General features: G+C 47.0%; 2 protein-coding genes and 1 long non-coding RNA gene across 3 annotated transcripts in view; 1 reads left to right on the top strand and 2 right to left on the bottom strand.

Moving 5' to 3' along the window:
* Positions 1 to 24,246, top strand: part of LOC121003516 (zinc finger protein 208-like) — a 2,651,670-nt gene that overhangs the window by 855,816 nt on the left and 1,771,608 nt on the right. The window lies entirely within an intron of this gene.
* Positions 1 to 24,246, bottom strand: part of LOC121003540 (oocyte zinc finger protein XlCOF22-like) — a 933,287-nt gene that overhangs the window by 41,280 nt on the left and 867,761 nt on the right. The gene's annotated exons all lie outside the window — the stretch shown is intronic.
* On the bottom strand, positions 17,595 to 19,334 carry LOC121003608. Its single transcript, XR_005779550.1, has 3 exons — positions 19,277 to 19,334; positions 17,695 to 17,844; positions 17,595 to 17,611 (listed from the first exon to the last, which is right to left on the bottom strand). It is a non-coding gene; the product is annotated as an uncharacterized LOC121003608 (long non-coding RNA).

Raw genomic sequence — 24,246 nt, 5'->3', positions numbered from 1 at the left:
TGGAGCCCTATTGACGGGCATGCCGGGAATGGCCGCGGCTTGAAGGAAGGCTTGCCCTTCTGGCCTGCAGCCGACTTATCGGATGCTCCCTTGGGGCCGGAAAAACTCTGAAAGGGACGAAAAAAAAGGCTTCCGCTTTTTTGCCTTATTAGACCACCCCCCAGTTCTGAGGTAAATGGGTGCTCTTACCACCTGTAGCATCCGAAATGATCTCATCCAGGCGCTTACCAAAAAATCTGCTGCCGGTAAATGGGAGGGCCGTCAGGGTCCGCTTTGAAGCATTATCTGCCGCCCAGCTGACGTAAGTTATTTGCCCACTCTCCCATAGCCTTGCTCACCCATGTAGAGGCTAACACCGGCTGCAGCGCTGTGCCCACTGCTTCAAAGGCAGATTTTGCAAACGCTTCCAGTTTCTTATCTTTGTTATCAGAAAAAGAAGCTCCATCCGTCATTGGCAAGGAAGTATGTTTAGCCAAGTGGGAAACTGGCGGGTCCACTATAGGTGGAGCCGACCATTTCTTAGTCAAATCCTCCGGGAAAGGATAAAGGACGTTCAAGCGTTTTGGCAACATGAAATGTCTATCAGGAAAATTCCACTCCTTGGAGAGTGAGGAATCAAACTCCTGGTGGCTGGGGAAACACTTGTGCGAATTATGGGACTTCCTAAAGGAAACACAAGCGCTGGCAGATAACGGAGCTGGATCCTCAACCTGCAACGTCTCAATAACTGCCGTAATTAGATTGTCCACCATTGAGGATAGTTTGGACTGACCCTCCGGTGAGACAACATCCTCATCTGAGCCTCTCTCCTTGGAACATGCCTCTTCAACTGAGGACATGTCGGAGTAATACTCTCTAGCAGGAGAGGCGGAGGACATGGGAGATACAGAACCCCTTTCGGGGGAGGAAGTTCTGGCCCATTTTGTGGGACGATGGGCACGAGCCCCATCATCCCCAGAGTCGGACTGGTCAGAGGACTGCCTTGCCGACAAACGCCCCAATATATCTACAATGGCTTTGTTGGTATTGGAGACATCCTGCACCACCCTAGACAGGGAACGCGCCCATTCCGGTTCTTCCGTAACTTGGGCAGCGGGAAGCAATGGGTCTGGAGCCGAGCCACTAGATGGCGGCGCAGCACACGCAAAGCAGAGGGAGTCTGACTGAAGGGATGGAAATTTTGCACGACATGATGCGCAGGCAAAATGATGCACCAAAGGGACTGCTTGCTTCTGGACCTGGGGCCTGGGTTCAGACATAATGATACCCCTGGCACCCCAATAAGGAAATAAGGTTAGGCCCTGTAAGAAGGGACAAACAACACTCCTTTGCCCCTCCAAGCAGCAAGCACCATCAGTGTCCCCCAAGGTGCTTTAAATCCCGGAAGTGGGCAAGCCCCGCCCCCAAAATGATGCTAACTCTTAGTGCCCATCAGACCACGCCCCTTACTCAGGCCCCGCCCTCCACACTCGCCATCCCCGGCCGAACCCAGACGGTGGCCAGGGAAAAATAAGCCGCGGGGGGGCCCTGCTGGAGTAGGCCACACAGAAGCTGGGGCCTCAATTAATAATGGCCCCAGCAGATGCTCCGACCAGGAAGTGGCGCTCAGGAGGAAACTCCGCCCCCTCTCCTCTTTCCGGCCGTTCAGGAGGACGCCACCGTGGAAACGGACGCCCCCAGTAGTAGGCCCCAAATGCAGCCGGGGCCTCAATTACCAATGGCCCTGCAGCCCTGTGGAAGCGGCGATGAGGACGACGACACCGGACCAAGGAAGCGCCGCGCATGTGGCCACACAGCAGAAGTAGCCCCTGAGCCCTGCACCAGGTACCATTTAAACATTTACCGGGCTCCTATTACCGCCCATAGTACCTAGGGCGACCACATGGGGAACATCACATGGGGGGGGGGAGAGGGTACTGGAGGGGGGGCACTGTGGGCAGTCTCCTACTAACCTGTCCGAAGTCTTCTGCTTCCCTGGCTCCAGCCGGATCACCACCTTCGGTGCGCGGCCCCTTGGAGAGGGACGCTACACCGGAAACAGAGGGGAATTTCGCTGAGGCGGCCGTGGTGATGCACTTGCTGGCGGGAGACAGAGGTTTTTATAGGGAACTCTGGTCCTCCTTTTCTTTTAAAGAGCGGAAACGAGCAGGGAGTTTGGGTGACTCCCTGGTCTCCCGTCTCCTGGGTGGGAGTGCAGGCAGTTTTTACCCGGACTGCCTGAAGCTTCCCACTAGAAAAAAAAGAGACAAAATTAGTAAATCAGCAGACCTGCAACGCAGGAAGGTCTGCCTCCTACAGACACTAAGCTAAAACTGATTAGCTTGGTCCCTGCAGGAAGGGATATAGCTGAAGAGGGAGGAGCTTACACTTTGTGTGCTTAGTGTCCGCCTCCTAGCGGCAACAGCTATACCCCATGGTCAAATCCTGTGTCCCCCAATGAGATGGATGAGAAAGTGACAGTACTTGATCCTCATGAAAGTACAACCCAAAAATCTTTTTGTTGCCCGCTATTTGAGAATGCAGTGTTCCATTTTGTTGACTAACAATGTTACAGTCCAAAGGTGTAATACGTTGAATCCGGCACCCTGTTGCCTCTGGAGCAAGGACGGAGGGAAGAGTTAGTGCATTGAAAAAAACTTTTCTTCCAGATCCAGAGGAAGAGGCTCATGACTGTTTGCAGATGATGTCACGAGAGACAGTGGGATTTAACCAGATGGTAAATCAGTCATTAGATAATCCAGATCATGTGCTCTTTGTGGATGGATCGAGATATGGCAAGGATGGCAGGTACTACACAGGTTGGGCAGTGGTGATTAAACATGACACTAAAAAGCAGAGCCTTTACCACAACACATGTCTGCCCAAGAAGCAGAGCTAAGGGCTCTGGAGATGGCTTACAGATATGCAGAGGAAAAAAGCAGCCAACATTTATGCTGATTTCAGATATAGCCCATGACTATGGGTCCATTTGAAAGCCAGAGACTTCCCGACCGTTTCAGGTAAACCCATCAAAATGGGGAAGTAGGGAGGTCTCTTATGGAAGCCCTCATGTCGCCAAATTGAGTGGCGGTGATAAAAACTAAATATTAACCTAGAGTTTTGGACCCTTTAAAATGTAGCTTTTATTGGTTCAATTAAAAAGCAGAATACATCACCCTGTGATAACTGGGTGACCGAAAAGTATCAGGACAGGATGTCGCCCAGCTACCACTGTGAATTGGTGAAATTAATAGGATGTAGATAGTGCAAATTCCACAAGGGCATTTGTGACGTTGATGATAGGTATAGGTTTGGTAGAAGGTTAGGGCACTTTTGAGGGGTTAAAACTGACATCATTATTTGTGTGAAATCCTAACGTACAGGGTTGTACAGAGCCAGACAGGGCAGTTACAGGGACAGGGAAATCCCACTATCGGGGATCATCACTGTGCATAGGTTGACCTAGGGCGGGTACAGGGAGAGAATCATCCCCAGCACCCATCAAAAGTGCCCTAACCTTCCCCCAAACCTATACCTATCATCAACGTCACAAATGCCCTTGTGGAATTTGCACTATCTACATCCTATTAATTTCACCAATTCACGGTGGTAGCTGGGCGACATCCCGTCCTGATACTTTTCGGTCACCCAGTTATCACAGGGTGATGTATTCTGCTTTTTAATTGAACCAATAAAAGCTACATTTTAAAGGGTCCAAAACTCGGTTAATATTCACTTCACGGACACCTATATTACTGCTATATATCAAATTTTTCTCTGAGATTTTTTGATAAAAACAAAAGGCCACTGTAAAACAGACTCAGAGGATGCAAAGGGAAAAGCCAAGGCAGATCAGGTGGCAACAATGGCTGCCAAATTGCCTAGGCAGACCCCTGCCTTAGTGGCCACAGCTCAGGTCCCTGAAATACCTCCTCTTGTTTCCCTGGAAGTTCTTAAGACCTTACAGGACTAGGCGGGGAAGGGACTAGTGGATGTAAAAAGGGGGGGGGGACTGCAAATGAGGAAGGCCTAATACAGTTCCAAGGAAAACTCTGCCTTCCCTGGTCCCTCTAATCCACCATGGCACAGGCAACCCATGGTGTGATGCACCAGTCAAAAAAACAGCTTTGTGCGATTTAGTACATAGCACATGGTACTAGGGTTGTTGCGGGTATCGAAATTTCGATACCCAATCGATACTTTTGTCCCGGTATCGATACGATACCGGGATTTCCGTTTTTTCGATACTGGGCTGCGCTTCTGCGCAGTCTAGTATCTCTGAACATGAGCGCGCTGCTATCGGCGCGCTCATGTTCTCTCTCAGCAGCACGGGGAGAAGGAAGCTGTCCTCCCTCCCCCTGTGCTGCTGCCGCTGCCACCAATGAGAAGAGAGGGGCGGAGGAGGGGCGGCAATGAGAAGAGAGGGGCGGAGGAGGGGCGGCAATGAGAAGAGAGGGGGGGGAGGAGGGGCGGCAATGAGAAGAGAGGGGCGGAGGAGGGGCGGGCGCACTGCGCCACCAATGATAGGATTACTATCGGAGCGATGGGAGGAGACATCAGCTTCACTAGTGGGCGTTCCTTTTCCCTGCGCTGCGATTGGACAGCGCTACAGCCAGGGAGAAGGAACGCCCACTAGTGAAGCTGATGTCTCCTCCCATCGCTCCGATAGTAATCAGCAGCATGTGGAGCAGGAGAGGAGACAGTAATGGGGCACTGCGGGCGAACGGAGCGGCGCCCAGGACTAAATGGTGAGTGCTGAGACATCGCTGGGCGCCGCTCTGTGTGGCCTAATAGTGAAAGTCTGGACTCATATACAGTAGTCAGTCTTTAACACATACAGGAGGCGGGTGCCGGCAGCAGAATCGCATTGCCGGCACCCTGCCCCTGACAGGGAGCTGCGATCAGCGGCAGTTAACTGCCGCTGATCTGCTAGTACCCGCCTCCTGTATAAAGGGGTAAAATCATTGGTGGTGCAGTGTGCCCCCCCCCTCAATCCCCCCATCCCATTAAAATCATTGGTGGCACAGTGCGCCGGCCCCTCTCAACCCTCCAGTATTAAAATCATTGGTGGCAGTGGCCACAGGGACCTCTCCACTCCCCCTCATTGGTGGTGCAGTGGCAGCTTCTGATCGGAGCCCCAGCTATGTAAGCCTGGGGCTCCGATCGGTTACCATGGCAGCCAGGACGCTACAGAAGCCCTGGTTGCCATGGTAACATCCCTGATGCTGTGTGCACAAAGCACAGAGCAGCAGGGACAGTGTGGAGTCCTATTCACCCTGATAGAGATCTATCAGGGTGAATAGGAAAAGGGATGAAAGATCCCAGGTTCTAGCCCCTAAGGGGGGAAATAGTTATTAAATAAAAAGTGAAAAAAAAACAAACACTAAAATATGAAGTATAAATCACCCCCCTTTTCCCAATTTCACATATAAAATATATAAATAAACATATTACATCGCCACGTCAGAAAAGTCCAAACTATTAAAATATTAAAAAAAAATCTAGGTGGTGAATGCCGGAACAGAAAAAATAAAATAAAAACTGCGCGATTCGCCATTTTTAAAAATGAGGAATGCACGTGGCTTTTTTTGTTTATTTTTTTCGCGTGGTATCGAATGGTATCGAGTATCGCAATACTTTTTCATGGTATCGAAACCGAATCAAAAATTTGGTATCGCAACAACTCTACATGGTACACCCCAGGGTTCAGCACTGTGGCAGTCAGATATACTCAAGGATGTAGGATTTGTGCCCAGAACATCGTCGACAAGGTGGTTAAGGTACCCCAGAAACATACGTCTCGCCCCTTGTATCCGTTTCAGCTCTTGCAGATAGACTAAATTCAACTACCCAAGGTGGGCATGTATGAGTATGTATTGGTGTTTGATGACTTGTTTTCAGGATGGCCAGAAGCATACCCAATAGCTAAGGCCACAGCAAAGAAGATTATGGCTGAAGTTGTATGCAGGTACGGGATACCTGAGACCATTGAAAGTGACAGGTGTTCACTTCACAGGTGAAGTGATGCAGGAGATGATGAAGGTTTTTGGTGTAGAACAGGCCTTACATACGTCGTACCATGCACAAAGTAGGGTAGGAAAAAAGGAACTAAACAGGACACTAAAGTTAAAGATTCAAAAAGCCATGAACAGAGTGCCTGTTGGTAACCCTCTTTTCAGTAAGGTATACCCCTAACCATAAGGCAGGCCTTAGTCCATATAAGGTCCTTTTTGGGTCAGCCCCTAGGACAGGATTGCATTTCCCACAGCAGCTCCAGATACAACCTGGTTGTCTGACAGATTATGTGATCAGTTTGCACAAGCATTTGACTTAGGCCTCATGCACATGACCGTTGTTGTGTTCCGTTCTGCAAAATGGGGTTCCGTTGTTCCGTGATCCGTTTCTGTTTCCGTGTGTCTTCCCTTATTTTCGGAGGACCACCAGACATAAAGGAATGTAAAAAAAAGTCTAAGACAGGTTTGCCATGCAAATGATAGGAGAAAAACGGACGTGGATGACAATCTTGTGTGCCTCCGCGTTTTTTAGCGGTCCCATTGACTTGAATGAATATTTTTTTGACGGACTGGAAGCACAGATCACGGACGCGGATGGCAAACGGTGCATTAGCCGAGTTTTGAACGGACCCATTGAAAATCACGAAAAACGGCGCAACGGACACGGAATAAAACAATGGTTGTGTGCATGAGGCCTAAAATACACCCTCAAGTTTTTTGCTTCACTTCCAGATCTTGATAAAGTACCAGAAACCCACCCACTTGTGTCTGGAGATTGGGTGGTGGTAAAAAGATACTTTAGAAAAGTCCTCAAACCCTGTTATGATGGTCCATTCCAAGTGTTGCTGACCACAAGCACATCAGTGAAGCTCAAAGGAAATCCTAATTGGATCTACGCCAGTCATTGCAAGAAAATGTTGAGTCTTGCGTGCTGTTGTTCCCCATTGTGTGACCCTGATCCTGACTCAAAGAATATGGATTTCAAATGAGATAGTAAAAATAGGTTTCTGAGCTGTGAAAAAGTTGTGTAAAATGAAGAACAAAGCTGTTACAGCCTGATACTTTCAGTCCAGTGACCCATGGATAGTATTGCCCAAAGATTCCCAGTATTATTAGTTTTTATGTTCACAATAATGGAGAAGCCACCACTTAACATCACCCCCCATATATTCTGTATTAGGGATAGGGGAGAATCTGAATTCCCATTGTATAAGTCCATTACGAGGGAGTCTATCCAATAGGGATAGGTTGTCTCCAAAGTGGTGAAACAACCAAAAGGTACAATGGGACAGATTGTAGAACCTACTTAGATTAGGGATGGCGTTAGGCCAATTGAAATGGCTTCAAAGGGGGGACTGATAGAGATGTGGATATCATTCTTGATTAATTGAGATGCCCCCCATATCCTCCAGCTCTCAGTTTATGCCTTATTCACTTAAGTTCCAAGAGGACCTCCTCCCTGATGTGTCATATATGACGTATGCTGTACTGCTGTTAGAGTGAAGCCATTGCAATATGGCGCTTGCACTTAGATGTTTACATAGTTTGTATACCAGAGTTAGTAAAACAATGCACAATGCGCAGATGCCAAGTGTTATCTCTTTTCTTATTATTGTATTCTCGCCAATGAAACAATGCCACGAGCCTCAGGGGGGATGCCCCTTCTGATGTCCTTATAAACTGCTTAACTTCCTTGAATAAAAAGAGAAACTGCTTTGACCCTTGCCTGGTGTCAGTGTGGGTTCTTACATGCATGTAAAATCCTAAAATCAGAACAATTTAGAGCAGTAAAGCAAACGTAATTAGCCCTGATTGAGGGCATCTTCAACAATGGTGGGACAGAATAGGAGGAGGCATAGTCTTAGCAGGAGAAGCAGTAACTGATGATGACTTGGACACAGTACTGCACGTGGATGCCGCCTGGCTGCCACAAAGGAGACCGGGAGAAGGAGGAATCTCTTGTTGTGGTAGCTGGCAGACACCTCTGTCACTCCCATGGCTTATTGTAATCTGGCAGATCTTGCACAGGACATTGCTTTTGTTTTCCAGCACCGTGGACAAAAACTGCCAGACAGGAGATACTTGCACACTCCACATAGAGCTAGCTGCAGCCGAGCTTGTTTTAGGTCTGGCACGTTTTCAGCCTGCGCCCATAGTATCATCAGCATCACCAGTTCCCAAGCTGACAATACTAGAAGCAGATCTGGCCCTGGCAGGTTTTGGGAGGTTCTAACTGTATGTTGCCTTCACTCTGTATTGCTGCCACTGCCACCATCCTCTTCCTCTGATGTTACCTTCTTCTCAGCACTCAGATCTGGCTCCCAGATCCTGTTCAACACACAATCATTGTAATAGTCCTCAACCTCTCTGCCATGAAATCTGTGATATGTCATCATGGGCTTCCTAACCCCCTTCAGATTACCTGCCTTATACTTGCTGTTCTCTTTGGAAGCAAAACAGGTCTATTGATAGGGTCCCCCATAAACCCATTATTTGGTTGAACACTTCCTGACAAAGGCACCACTCCCCCGGTCTGACCCTGTGCCTGCTTAGGAAGTCGGAAAATATCCTCACATGTCTGTTTATTAAAAAGGGAAGGAATTCCTCAGAGCACAAAATATTGCCCTCAGCTCTCTGAAATTCTGGGACTGCTGGCCTTGGGCAGACAACCACTGACCTTGGGGGGAAAAAACTAATCTGAGTGAACTCCCCACCCCCTCGGGCTGTCCTCTGTTATAATTATTATAGGAATGACTTTTATCCATTACCCCTTTGATCTCAGGTTACTGGATCCATCCACCAATACAGGGAGACCGTCACTGACTCGGGAATCGGAATCCTGCAATCTAGGGATGCAAGATCTATGCTCCAGCATGATAGAATGTAAGCCTGAAGGATCCTGGACCTGAACTGGGCCCCTTTCACCGCTGGAATGCATGATGTCATTAGACCTAGCACTGACATGGCTTGTCTTAAGGTAGAGAATCTGGTTTAGCTAAATTCCCTCATCTTTCGTTATATTAAAAAGTCCCTCATTTTCCGGAAGAAAGGATCTTTGTGAATCTAGATGGATACCTAGGAAAGTACAGTGCTTATTTGGTGTCAGACACGATTTCTCCCAGTTTATGAACCAACCTAGATTTGTCAAGGTCCTTAACACCTCCTGAATCTGTCTTGAAAGGATATTGGCGACTGTCACACTATAAGGAGATCATCCAGGTACGGGATGATTATGATGTCTATCTCCTTATTTGCGCCATCACCTCCGCCATTAGTTTTGTGAAGATTCTCGGTGCCTGAGACACCCCAAAGGGAAGCGCTCTAAACTGTAGATGAAGGACTGAATCTTTTGTCTGCACTGCAACCCTAAGAAACTTCTGGGAAGAGGGATATATGGGTACGTGAAAACAGGCGTCCTTGATATCTATTAAAGCCATAACACAATTGGGGAACAGATAAAGGACTGTTGATGCTACCGATGCCATCCGGTACTTATGATAGGAGAGACACGAGCTCGGGTCTTTCAGATTTGTTATTGTCCCATAGGACCCATTCGGCTTGGGGACCAGATAAAGTGTTGAATAAAATCCTTCCCCTCTTTCTTCTACCCGCACATAGATTAAGACTGATTTGCCCCTTAGGTCTTTTATTTCCCCTAATAAAGCTGCCTGTTTTGGGGAAAGATTTCGTAAAGCTGTAATTTTTACTCTCCTTGGTGAGGACTTATTTGCTGTAATATTTTGCCAAGCTTGGGAAAATAAAGCAAGGCGACCCCCCACCTGAGGCCTGGCGTCATTGCTGAGATGTGTTTTCAAGACTGATGTTTGGACTTAAACAACAGACCTTTTGATTTATTTCTTCTCCAATCCGAGCTTTTCCTTTGGTCCCTAGCCTCCTCCTTTTTCTCTCTAAATTGAAACAGCTTTCTTTGTTTGGAAAAAAAATGGTTCTGGAAACCCCTTTTTCTTATCAGAGGCTTTGACCAATATATCATCCAGTGCGGGACCAAATAGAAAATTACTCTGACAAGGAAGGACGCGTAATTTGGATTTTGATACAATGTCCCCTTTTCACCCCTTTAACCATAGGGATCTTCTGGCAGAATTGGACAAGCCGCAGCTCTGGCTGAAAGTCTGTCACGCCCATGTGCATGGTCGTGACTCCTTGGGAGCCGCATGCAGTTGCCCGCGGTCTGGGTGTTTTGTCAACCGCAGCTGGGGGCTGTTAGTAGTTTGCCTCAAGTGCGGTTGCCGCGGACAACAGGTGTTTGTTGGCAGTGTAGCAGCCTGAGCTGGTTGCTAGGCGCCTCACTGTTGATGCGTGCGGTTGCCTCTGGCTATGTGTGTGTATGTGTGCACTTTCCAGGTTTGTTGTGTACGAGGTTCGGTATGTGTGCATTGTGACACTTTTTGTCACTTGCGGTTGTCCGTGGCAACGTGTGGTGTTGTGTACATGTGGTGGCAGTGTCTCGGCATTCTGGCTGTTTCCCAGGACATGGTTGCCACGCATGTCGTTGCCGGTGGTAACAGCTGCAGTTTGATAGTTATTTGTACACTTCCCCTTTAAGTGGCTTTCTTCCCTTGCCTGGTGTAGGAAGGGTTAACTCCCTTCTTAGTGTGTGAACACTGGGTGTGTCTGTGTGTGGGTGTGGCTACTTGGGCTATTTAGCTCCTGCTGGATGCCTGTATCTGGGGGGTACTTCAGCCATGGTTAGCTGGAGTCATCCTCCTGGTTATATACCATCTGCCAGTGAGGGCCACCCTTGTGGCCATAAGTTATGTTAGACATTATTCTTCTTGTATTGTTATATGTCTAGTGGTGTCTTTATCTTTATTGCAGCTTATGGTCCTGGCTTCCTGTGTGATGTGTGGTGTGGGCTGTGTCCGTTTGTGTTCTTGGGGACAGCAGCTCTTGTGCATGGGTTCCAGGCTGTGTGTCTGTGGCAGGTACGTGTAATACTAGTTTACTTACCTGCCTTTGCCATATACTGTACATGTGCCCCTTTCTTTGCAGCCTGGCCAGTGAGACTCCTGTTCGTCCGTGATGTGGAGGAACAGGTCGTCTTACTCTGCTCCTAGTCCAGGGCCATCCTGAGGGCTAGTAGGGATTTTAGGTTCCTGAGTATGAGCCCTCCTACCATCAGGGTCGGCTCATACGGCTAGGAGACAGGGTCAGAATTAGGGATGTGATAGGAGGTGACCTGCTCCCTGATTCCTGTCCTGGCCTAGCAGCTATCTTTCATATTGACATCCCACGGATTAGAGTTACCCCCACTCTGATCCGTGACAAAGTCTTAACGTGTCAGCCTACGCGTCTGAAATAAAATCAACTGCCTTCAGCATAGTAGGGATTGCTTCCAGCAGTTGTTCTCTCTGGGTTTTACTAGCTATATGTGATTCTAACTCCCCCAACCAAAAATGAAGTGACCTAGCCACGAATGTCATAGCAATATTAGGTTTAAAGGAAAAAGTGGATGCCTCCCAATTAATTTTTTTCCTAAGATAGGCAGCTCTTTTATCCATTGGGTCTTTAAGAGACCCCCCAAATACTCAAACGGAAGGTCCGGTTTTTTTATTGACTTTTGCCACAGGGGCATCCACCCGCGGTACATCTTGCCATGCCGCTATTTCCTGATTCTTAAATGGATACTTCCTTTACCCGATCTAGGAAAAAACGTATCTGGCTTGTTACTTCTCTTTTTAGCAATTCTTTAACACAGTCCTGTATGGGAAACCCTCTTTCCTTGGTCTCAGAATTTTAAAAATTAAATCCTCTTTTAACCTGGATTCCTTTTCACTTCCAATTCCATAGTAGACCTCACTGCTCTTAATAAAAAGGTCTGTATCCTCTACTTTAAATAATGGCCCTCCGGCAAGGTCCTCAGAGGAAGAATCTGAATCTTCTATTAAGCTCTCTTACTCCCAATCGGACTCAGTAGAGTATGATACTACAACCTGAACTTTCCTCTGCCTAGAGAAGCTAGGAAGTGATTTATTAAGATGTTCTACCGAAGAATGGACTTCCATTTTGACCAGGTTTTGAATGCTTTGGAAGAGAGATGTGGATTCTTACGCTACCACTCTTCTAAACATGCTTGACAACAGTCTAAGGCTACTTTCACACTTGCGGCAGAGAGATCCGGCAAGCAGTTCCGTCGGCAAAATGTATGCTAACTGATGGCATTAGTAAGACTGATCAGGATCCTGATCAGTCTTAAAAATGCCTGATCAGTCGAAAAAATGCATTGAAATGCCGGATCCGTCTTTCCGGTGTCATCCGGCAAAAACGGATCCGGCATTTATTTTTTCACCTTTTTTTCAGTCTGCGCATGCGCATACCGGAAGGACGGATCCGGCATTCCGGTATTCTGAATGCCGGATCCGGCACTAATACATTCCTATGGGAAAAAATGCCTGATCCGGCATTCAGGCAAGTCTTCAGTTTTTTTAGCCGGAGATAAAACCGTAGCATGCTACGGTTTTCTCTTTTGCCTGATCAGTCAAAACGACTGAACTGAAGACATCCTGATGCAAACTGAACGGATTACTCTCCATTCAGAATGCATGGGGACATACCTGATCAGTTCTTTTCCGGTATAGAGCCCCTGTGACGGAACTCTATGCCGGAAAAGAACAACGCAAGTGTGAAAGTAGCCTCAGGGTACTTTCACACTTGCGTTTTTCTTTTCCGGCATAGAGTTCCGTCACAGGGGCTCTATACCGGAAAAGAACTGATCAGGCATATCCCCATGCTTTCTGAATGGAGAGTAATCCGTTCAGTTTACATCAGGATGTCTTCAGTTCAGTCGTTTTGACTGATCAGGCAAAAGATAAAACCGCAGCATGCTAAACCGCAGCATGCTAAACCGCAGCATGCTAAACCGGTAAAAATGTGAAAAAAGATACAAGACGGATCCGTCTGTCCGCATGACAAGCGGAGAGACTGATCCGTCCTTGCAATGCATTTGTGAGACGGATCCGCATCCGGATCCGTCTCACAAATGCTTTCAGTCAGCGGCAGATCGTCGGATCCGGCGGGCAGTTCCGACGACGGAACTGCCCGCCGGATAACACTGCCGCAAGTGTGAAAGTAGCCTTAGGTGTAAGGGTACTTTCACACTTGCGTTTTTCTTTTCCGGCATAGAGTTCCGTCCTAGGGGCTCTATACTGGAAAAGAACTGATCAGGCATATCCCCATGCATTCTGAATGGAGAGTAATCCGTTCAGGATGCATCAGGATGTCTTCAGTTCAGTCTTTTTGACCGATCAGGACAAAGATAAAACCGCAGCATGCTACGGTTTTATCTCCGGCCAACAAAACTGAAGACTTGTCTGAATGCCGGATCCATAGGAATGTATTAGTGCCGGATCTGGCATTCAAAATACTAGAATGCCGGATCAGTTTTTACCGGATGACACTGGAAAGACTGATCCGGCATTTCAATGCATTTTTCTGACCGATCAGGCACTTTTCAGACTGATCAGGATCCTGATCAGTCTAACATCCGGTTCAGACCTGAGCGTTTTACAGCGCGTTCCTACGCGCTGTAAAACGCTCAACGAGGAGAAACCAATGCCTCCCTATCGGCATGGTTCTCACCTGGGTGTTTTACAGCGCGTGCGATCGCGCTGTAAAACGCCCGACGCCCCAAGAAGTTCAGGAGCTTCTTTGGGGCGTAGTGTCGCGCTTTCCCGTACATAGACTTCCGGGAACGCGCGACAATGGGCGTTCGCTTCTGTCCGACGCGCGATTGTAAACGCCCGTACAATCGCGCGTACAGAGCGTACGTTCAGTACGCTCAGGTCTGAACCCGCCGTTAGGCTGCTTTCACCTGCTGTTCACCCTGCCGGATCCGTCCTGACGCTATTTCGCCGTGCCACCGGACTGCCGCTCCATCCCCATTGAATATAATGGGGACGGAGGCGGAGCTCAGGCGCAGCACGGCAGTGCGCGGCGAGAGGCCGCCGGACTAAAAAGTCGGACATGCAGTACTTTTAGTCCGGCGGCCTTTCGCTGTGCACTGCCGTGCTGCACCGGAGCTCCGCCCCCGTCCCCATTATAGTCAATGGGGACGGAGCGGCAGTCCGGCGAAATAGCGACAGGACGGATCCGACAGGGTGAACAGCCTGTCAGATCCGTCATGCTGCTAGTGTGAAAGTACCCTTACAAATGCCATCAGTTGGCATACGTTTTGCCGGATCACTCTGCCGCAAGTGTGAAAGTAGCCTAAGATTGGATTAACTTATTTTTGCAAATCCCACACTCTCTGCATTTTGTCTTGTGGGTGACCTTCCTTGGGGGCTCCTTAACCACCATTAACACATAGCCCACAGTGAATAACATAAGAAACAATAATCTCCTAACCAGGAGATATTGGGGTACAACCCCTCTTAACCCCAGGAGTACTATGCCAGATCCGGAGTGCTACTCCTGCCTTCAGTGTGCTGTGGTCCATCCCCCTCTTCCTGCATAATCATCAGTGCAATTACAAGGGGACTCAGGAAGGGCAGTGGTCACTGTACAGCAACCTGCCACACCGCTGCTGCTCCCTTCCATGATGGCCGACCTAGCATCTCCTTTCGAAGGGCGCGTACCACCCTCCATGTTTCTGGCTCCTCCCCTTCCCTGCACCAGCGTGGAATGCACACGTCACATCCTGCGCGCCAGCTCACCGCGCGCCGGAAACAGGGCCTGCTAGTACACGCCGCTCCGACGTGCAGAGAGAGGACAGATTCCCCTCCCCCCACAGGCAGAAGGGACATGAGGAAGCCAACAGGAATCCCTCTATGGCACCAAAAGGAGACAATCCGGGCTTCACAGCGGCTCCTAGTGGAGTCTTACACCGTCAGGTACCCGCCACTAGGTATATAATTACACCCTAGAGGTCCTGCAGCCTGCATAATCGATCCGGGAAAGATCCATATACCTGTCCTATGGACAGGAAACAGGAAGAAAACTGAGGAGTGGAGAGAGGAGGATCATTTCAAAGATCTGGGAAGTTCCTGTTTCCTGTCCAGAAGGGGGAGGATCTCTCACAGGTGCCGTCATGGGCTCATGGAAAACTGATTACCGGTAAGTGTAATCTATGTATTTTTTATATTTTTTTGAATTTCAGCCCATTTGGATTTTTTTTCAAGCTCCCCACTACATTGTGTGCAATATTAAATGGTGGAATTGGAAAGCGCAACTTTTCCTACAAAAAATCAAGCCCTCTTAAGGCTATATGAACGGAAAAATAAAAAAGTTCCTGTTTCCTGTCCGGAAGGGGGAGGATCGTAATGGAAAAAACGCCTGGCTGCACTGTAGAATCCAGTAGATAAACCCATGCGCTCTACCAACTGAGCCACCACACCTTCTTATCAAGGAGACCAAATAAACCTGGTTTACCAACTCTAAGGCTGGGTGGGCTCAGGCTGTCTGAATGATAGCCAGCCTCGCACCCCTAATCAGACAAGCATCGGAAGTGAGCATACATGGCTGAGGAGCAGATGTGATGTCACGAAAAGCCGGGGTGGGGGCCCAGCCTTGGAGGCAGGAAATCAGAAAATGAAGCGCAGAGCAGGCTGCCAGACAAGCTGAACAAGTGAGGTGGGACAACCACTAAGCACAGTTTCAGCATCCCCTCACTCCCTTAATACTTTCCCTAGAGGAATTCCCTCTCTGTAGTGTTCCTATCACACTACGTTAGTGACTTGTGTCTATAATCGCTCTTTGTCAGACTCCGCCCCCTCCCCACTTCCTCCCAGTGTCATGTTATCCACAGTCCTCTTCCTTCTTCATGGTTTTCCATCTAATACTAACATTAAACACACTGGGCACTGCTTTCAAGTGATTGATCTGAAACGAATCGCATAAGCTTTGTTTTTGTATGGCAGACCAATTACGTATTAGTTTCAGGGACTCATTGTCTAAAGTTTAGTCAACGAGTCTCTGAAATTAATATCTTCAGAGTAAAGATGAGCAAATTGACTCTAAACTAATCGGATTCAGGATGAATTTTGCAAAAAATGTGTCTGCCATACAAAAACAAAGATCCCTCCCCACCAGCTGCTCTTCCTGTCTTCTGTATGTCCCTAAACATATCATGCTGCTGAAGATATCATCTCTACATTATCCATTACACTAGAAGAGCAAAGGTTTAGACTCTAGTGTTTTTATTTATTTTTAATGTCTGATCTGAGGTCTGATTGGGGTCTGATTTGAGGCTGAGGGGCCTATTAGGGGTCTGATCTGAGGCTGGGGGGAGTCTGATCTGAGGCTGGGAGGTCTGATGGGGTCTGAGCTAAGGCTGGGGAGGGTCTGATCTGAGGCTGATGTAGGCTAGGAGGGTCTGATAGGAGGGTGATTTGAGGCTGATGGAGGTGGGGGGCAGATCTGAGGCTGAGAAAGGGACAAAGGCAGGGACATTTGCGAAGAAAGAGGCACAGAGAGCGAAAGCTGGGTGAACCCCTCTCTGGACCCCTCTGGGTTTAGCTTGGCTGCCATTAATGCCAAACAAAAAACTAAATATTTAACATTCTCAACTTAAAAATTAGACTTCTATATGTGGTCAAAATGGCGCCTGTACTATTTGTAATATATAGCGCAGGCGCCATTTTGTGCAGCAAAAATACAGCGCTCTAGATTTTTTAAATTGAAGAGCAATTTCTGTAACTTACCCCTAAGTCACTTATATGTTTGACCAAATATAGCTGTGAAATTTTTAAGTTGAGAGTTTTGTATGGCCCCCAAACGATGTTACAAATATCCAAATGGCCCTCGGCAGCAAAAAGGTTCCCTACTACTGCTGTAAGGGGTGCAGTCGCTACTGGGCCTAGGAGCCTGAGGGGGCCCAAAGACCCTTGTGCCACATAAGAAGACACCGGTACTATACAAAGTTCATACAGGTCAAGTTACATCTCTGGCTGGAGGGTAGGGGTAAGGGCAAGAATTTGGCTTGAGGGAAGGGGGACCAAGCTGAACTCTTGCACCAAGGCACATGAGTCTTTAGCTACGCCCCTGAATATTATATTATACTCTATGCAAGTAAGAAGGATGACTTGCATCTACATGTGCTAGAATAGAATCTGTGGTATGATCTTGGTACTGCCAATCTGACAGTAAGGAGACACCAGGAGACTGCAGCCTAGACTACAAAACCTTTGAAGATAATGATGCATTTATCTCCTGATGTTCATGTTCAAGCTGACAATCCGAGCACAACTTTTGTTGACCATTTGTAGTATTGCATGGTCCCGGCCTAAGACCTCTCAGAAAACTGTTGTGCCACTCTTGTGCAGCCACAAAAGATCTGCAGCAGTTGACAGAGAAGACCATCTAAAAAGTCTATACAGGCAGAAAACAGTGAGAAGATCCAGACAACATGTAACGTCTATGGTCAGCTGTAATCCTGCCATCTCCATCTTTCTCATTATACAAGGATAAAACATATAATACTGGTGGATAAAACAAGACTGAAGACAAGATCTTTACAGCCTTCTACAGATCATAGGGGACATTTCATGAGACCTTATTTCTATCTACCTGATCATCCTGTGGGACATTGTGATGTTCTTCTGAACCATCCTGTAGAAGAAGAGGACTGGGACATCTCTCTGGTGTTCTTATCTCTTCCTTAACTGTAGGAAACACATCCAGAGACTGAATCCATTCCTTACATACAGATAATGAGAGGACTTGTGTATTTAGTCATGTCTATTACCTGGTGATATGAGGGGCCGGTGATCCTCCATCATGATGTCCTTATATCCATCTTTCTGATCATCCTGTGGGACATAGTGATGTTCTTCTGAATTATCCTGTGGAAGAAGAGGACTAGGACATCTCTCAGGTGTTGTTCTCTCTTCCTTAACTGTAGGTGTTGCAGAATCAGGATTAGATCAGATGGTCAGCCATGTTGTCTTAGGTATACATCTTGGGGCACATTTATTAAGACCAGTGTTTTAGGCGCGGGTCGTAACAAAGCCCTAAGCTGGCGGAGGTTCCACCAAAGTTATGAAGAGGCGCAGGCCTCTCAATAACTTCAGGGCTTCCAGCACCAGTTCTAAATGTAAGACAGCTTCCAAGCTGTCTTACATTTAGACCCTTTTCTACACCTGTAACATTTGTAGAAAATGGTAAATGAGACAGGCCTGCTGGCCCGTTCCCTTCCTCGCACACTGCACACCGACAATTGTAGACCTGCCACCCCCCATTGCACCGACCTCTCTGCCTATATGTCTGATTTAGTCTTATTTCAGAATAGTAAAGGACTCCCCTTGTGTTTACACCTCAAAAAGGAGCTTAGCTAAAGAGTTAATCACCATTTGAAGTGAATACTGAGCACTTTTAGTACTAACTACTTTTGCTGAGAAAATAGAGGCCTTTAAGTAATCGATTAAAGATGTTATGATAGAATGGTGACCTTTAGAAAGCAGATAATATTTTTACTAGAAGTGGAAGCCTTGGCCAAGATAAATGCATTTGTCTATTAAAACTAACCATTTGCATGTTTATGATCAGGATCGATCCTTGGTGTTGGACTGGTGATAAATCAAAGAGCCGATCTTGGCTTTATGGACCATGGGGCTCTTTGGAGAGAAAAATGGAGATTGGTACTTGAATTGGAGAGGATTAATGGAAGGCCCCAGGAACAAATTATTTATGTAACAAGAGATTGTGATAAGGAACTTTTATCCAATTAGAAGTTGTTGTCGGTGTAACTTGTGTAGATCTATGGTTTTACGTATAATGATGATGGAATGATGGGATCTGTGTGTAAAACACTGAAGTCTACGTACAGCGACACACTGCGGAAAACTGGAATTAAAATATGAATTATTCCTTTATTCTCTGAGGTATAAAGGACGGTGTCCAGGACTTATAACAGAGCGCTGCCTTTTACCACGGCTGTAATTCACTTCCATTTACCTCTTGTGCCATAATCTATGTACAGTTTACATTGACTTCAATGAGGTCTTGCTGCTCTTCAGATTTACATCAGAGATTTTAAGCCAAAACCAGGTGAGACTCTAAACACAGAACAGGTACAGAGTTTCCCCTATACCTTATGTCTGTGGAGGCTCCAATCCTGGTTTTGGCTCACAATCACTGATGGAAATCACTGACAAAGCACTGATGTGTGAATGAGGCTTAAACAAAAGAATCTTCTGAAGAAGAAGTTGCTTCAAGAAGTTTTGTGTTGTTGTGGCCAATTTCCAACAGTAGGAAACACATCCAGTGACTGAATTCATCCCCTACATACAGATAATGAGAGGACGTGTGTATTTAGTCATGTCTATTACCTGGTGATGTGAGAGGCCGGTGATCCTCCATCATGACGTCCTTGTACTGATCTTTGTGTTCTTCTAAATACTCCCACTCCTCCATGGAGAAATAGATGGTGACATCCTGATACCTTATAGGAACCTGACAACACAATGATACAGTCATCACCCAGATCCCTTCATAGCGTTCCTGTATAAAGTCCCAGCATTCCCAGCAGTGTCACCTCTCCAGTCAGCAGCTCAATCATCTTGTTGGTGAGTTCTAGGATCTTCTCTCTATTGATTTCCTCATGTATCAGGGGGTGAGGTGGAGGCTCCATGATTGAAGGATGAGGAAGAACCCTGAGCCCAGACACAGGGTCCGGACAGCGCTCACTAGAGGTCTTCTTCACTACTGTGTAGTCCTGGTTATGGAGAGACACAGTAATAAATATCACTCCATACATGTCCTAGGCCCCTCACCTCTCCAGTCATGTCCATCTGTTAGTAACATAGATAAGATGATGTAATGTGACATCATCAGAATCTCTCACCTCTGCAGTAAACCGGAAGAGGATCTCTAGGGTGAGATTTATTATCATCTCCGCCATCTTGTCCCTGTCCATTCTTGTCGGGTCAATCAGGAGAAGGATCCTATATGGAAGATCTCCACTGAGCGGATCCTATATTGTAGTAACCTGACTGGAGAGAAGATGAGACTATGTAAAATCTTACAAAATCCCATGTAAAATACAATAACTGGAGATAAGAGGAGACATCGGGGAAGATAAAGTGTAGATGTTGTGTTCTCTCTTTTTACAGTCAGGTCCATAAATATTGCGACAATGCTAAAATTGTTGGCTTTATACACCACCAGAATGGATTTGAAATGAAACGAACAAGATGTGCTTTAACTGCAGACTGTCAGCTTTAATTTGAGGGTATTTACATCCAAATCAGGTGAACGGTGTAGGAATTACAACAGTTTGCATATGTGCCTCCCACTTGTAAAAAAACAAAAGTAATGGGACAATTGGCTTCTCAGCTGTTCCATGGCCAAGTGTGTGTTATTCCCTCATTATCCCAATTACAATGAGCAGATAAAAGGTCCAGAGTTCATTTCAAGTGTGCTATTTGCATTTGGAATCTGTTGCGGTCAACTCTCAAGATGAGATCCAAAGAGCTGTCACTATCAGTGAAGCAAGCCATCATTAGGCTGAAAAAACAAAACAAACCCATCAGAGAGATAGCAAAAACATTAGGCCTCGCCAACATTCTTAAAAAGAAGGAACGCACTGGTGAGCTCAGCAACACCAAAAGACCCGGAAGACCACGGAAAACAACTGTGGTGGATGAGCGAAGAATTCTTTCCCTGGTGAAGAAAACACCCTTCACAACAGTTGGCCAGATCAAGAACACTCTCCAGGAGGTAGGTGTATGTGTGTCAAAGTCAACAATCAAGAGAAGATTTCACCAGAGTGAATACAGAGGGTTCACCACAAGATGTAAACCATTGGTGAGCCTCAAAAACATGAAGGCCAGATTAGAGTTTGGCAAACGACATCTAAAAAAGCCTTCACAGTTCTGGAACAACATCCTATGGACAGATGAGACCAAGATCAACTTGTACCAGAGTGATGGGAAGAGAAGAGTATGGAGAAGGAAAGGAACTGCTCATGATCCTAAGCATACCACCTCATCAGTGAAGCATGGTGGTGGTAGTGTCATGGCGTGGGCATGTATGGCTGCCAATGGAACTGGTTCTCTTGTATTTATTGATGATGTGACTGCTGACAAAAGCAGCAGGATGAATTCTGAAGTGTTTCGGGCAATATTATCTGCTCATATTCAGCCAAATGCTTCAGAACTCATTGGACAGCGCATCACAGTGCAGATGGACAATGACCCAAAGCATACTGCAAAAGCAACCAAAGAGTTTTTTCAGGGAAAGAAGTGGAATGTTATGCAATGGCCCAGTCAATCACCTGATCTGAATCCGATTGAGCATGCATTTCACTTGCTGAAGACAAAACTGAAGGGAAAATGCCCCAAGAACCACCAGGAACTGAAGACAGTTGCAGTAGAGGCCTGGCAGAGCATCACCAGGGATGAAACCCAGCGTCTGGTGATGTCTATGCGTTACAGACTTCAGGCTGTAATTGACTGCAAAGGATTTGCAACCAAGTATTAAAAAGTGAAAGTTTGATTTATGATGATTATTATGTCCCATTACTTTTGGTCCCTTAACAAGTGGGAGGCACATATGCAAACTGTTGTAATTCCTACACCGTTCACCTGATTTGGATGTAAATGCCCTTAAATTAAAGCTGACAGTCTGCAGGTAAAGCACATCTTGTTTGTTTCATTTCAAATCCATTGTGGTGGTGTATAGAGCCAAAAATGTTAGAATTGTGTCCATGTCCCAATATTTATGGACCTGACTGTATATGGATTGAAACGTGTGTGAGGTCAAGGCAGTTTCATGATAGCCTATTGATAGGTCATAAAATCCAATATATATAAAATACAAAACATAAGTTGATCAACAAGTCATAAAACTGGGAATAAAAAATATAGAATAAAATGCAGACAGACCTGCAGAGCGAACTAACACCCCGGAATGAAGACCACATTAGCCCTTTTACACTACATGGCCCTGATTTATCATACCTTCACTCCAGAACTCTGGCATCAAAAAGTCGCAAAATAGGGCTTTTGTGGCTTTCTGCATGTGTACACCACTCACTGCAGGATGGAAAAGTGGGCGTGGTTAGCTATGCTAATGAGTTTCACTCCAGATTTATCATTGAGACTTTTTTTAAAGTCGCAATCTGACTCCAGGAGCAAGGAGGAGGAAAACCGGAGGAGCTTCTCTAGACAGAAGTGTTGGCTTTAAGGACAAGCCAAATTTATCAAACAACATGTGACTTTTGATAAATGCAGCACAACGTTCTCCAACACAGACTGAAGCAAAACTGACTTCAAATATTCTCCTAATGATAAATTCCCCCCATGTGTCTATTTTATTTTTTCCTTTCTCTGTTCTATGATTTCTGTCTCGTCAGCGCCTCACACTGGAGACCTGAGCACTTCTCCATTATTAGTAATTCTCTATTAACATCTTTTTAGAGCCCGTTATATCATATTTAACCCCTTCCCGACTGCAATCTGTATATCTACGTGATAGCTGCACATGCCCCGTGCAGCTATCACGTCTATAAACGTCAAGACAGTTCTTTAATCCAAGTACTGCAAAACGCTTGGATTAAAGCTTCTGCCCCTGCCCTGCTGCTGTCACGGACAGCATACAGTTCAGTAATGCCGGCAAGGGACCAATCAGAGTGGCCCCTTGCTGACAATCGTTCCGATTGGTTAGTCTGTGTAGACTAAGGCCTCTTTCACACTTGCGTTGTTGGGATCCGGCATGTACTCCATTTGCCGGAGGTGCCCGCCGGATCCGGAAAAACGCAAGTGTACTGAAAGCATTTGAAGACGGAACCGTCTTCCAAATGCTTTCAGTGTTACTATGGCAGCCAGGACGCTAGTAAAGTCCTGGTTGCCATAGTAGTAGTGGGGAGCGGGGGAGCAGTATACTTACAGTCTGTGCGGCTCCCGGGGCGCTCCAGAATGACGTCAGAGCGCCCCATGCGCATGGATGACGTGATCCATGCGATCACGTGATCCATGCGCTTGGGGCGCCCTGACGTCACTCTGGAGCGCCCGGGGAGCCGCACGGACGGTAAGTACACTGCTCCCCACTACACTTACCATGGCTGTCAGGACTTTAGCGTCCCGGCAGCCATGGTAACCATTCAGAAAAAGCTAAATGTCGGCTCCGGCAATGCGCCGAAACGACGTTTAGCTTAAGGCCGGATCCGGATCAATGCCTTCCAATGGGCATTAATTCCGGATCCGGCCTTGCGGCAAGTGTTCCGGATTTTTGGCCGGAGCAAAAAGCGCAGCATGCTGCGGTATTTTCTCCGGCCAAAAAACGTTCCGTTCCGGAACTGAAGACATCCTGATGCATCCTGAACGGATTTCTCTCCATTCAGAATGCATTAGGATAGAACTGATCAGGATTCTTCCGGCATAGAGCCCCGACGACGGAACTCTATGCCGGAAGACAATAACGCAAGTGTGAAAGAGCCCTAACCAATCGGATCGCGGCAGTGAAAAAATGCCGTTTTCAGGCTCTGATCTGCGCTCTGCAGATCAGAGCCTGAAAGCAGGTAGTGTTCCTCATGCCTCCCGATCTGTGCCCCTCCAAGCCCTTGGTGCCCCTCTGTGCCCCCCCCGATCTGTGCCCCCCCTATCTGTGCCCCTCTCCTGCCTCCTGCGCTCATCTCCTGCCTCCTGCGGTCCGCCCCCTCCCCGCCCCATGCATTAGTCCTGCCCCAGCCTCCCTCAATGGCATGCTGGCGGCCGAATCACCCCTGACCCCCCCCCCCCTTTCCAGCGCTGCCCCCGATCCTGTGCCCCTGCTGTGTGTGATGGCGGCGGCTCCATTCCTGAGCCTCCGCCATCAGCAGAGAGTGTAAGCTCTATGCTGACACTCTGCTGTAACCCCATAGATGCCGCGTCAGCGGCATCCATGGGGTTAAGAGGGAGGGGGCTCCCTCTCTCCACCATCGGGGCTGCTGCGCTGCGATTGCAGCGCCCGATGGTTGCCACCTACAGGGCATCTGATTGTATTATACTCTGCAATGCAAGAGCATTGCAAAGTATAGTACAGCCATCAACCCCACTGGATCTTCAAGATCCAAGAGGGACTTGATAAAAAAAAAAAAAAAAGAAAATAATAAAAGTAAAAATAAATAAATAATTAAAAATGTTAAATTAAAAAAATTAATTGCCTTTTCCTATAAAAAATAAAAATACACATATTAGGTATCACCGCGACCGTAACGACCGTCTCTATAAATATATCACATGATAGACCCCGTCCGATAAACACCATAAAAAATAAATAAATAAAAACTGTGTAAAAAAAGCCATTTTTGTCACCTTAC

The sequence above is a fragment of the Bufo bufo genome, chromosome 6, assembly GCF_905171765.1.
Source record: "Bufo bufo chromosome 6, aBufBuf1.1, whole genome shotgun sequence".
Taxonomy (NCBI): domain Eukaryota; kingdom Metazoa; phylum Chordata; class Amphibia; order Anura; family Bufonidae; genus Bufo; species Bufo bufo.
The sequence above is the reverse complement of the archived record's forward strand: the minus strand, read 5'-3'. Positions and strand labels throughout refer to the sequence as shown.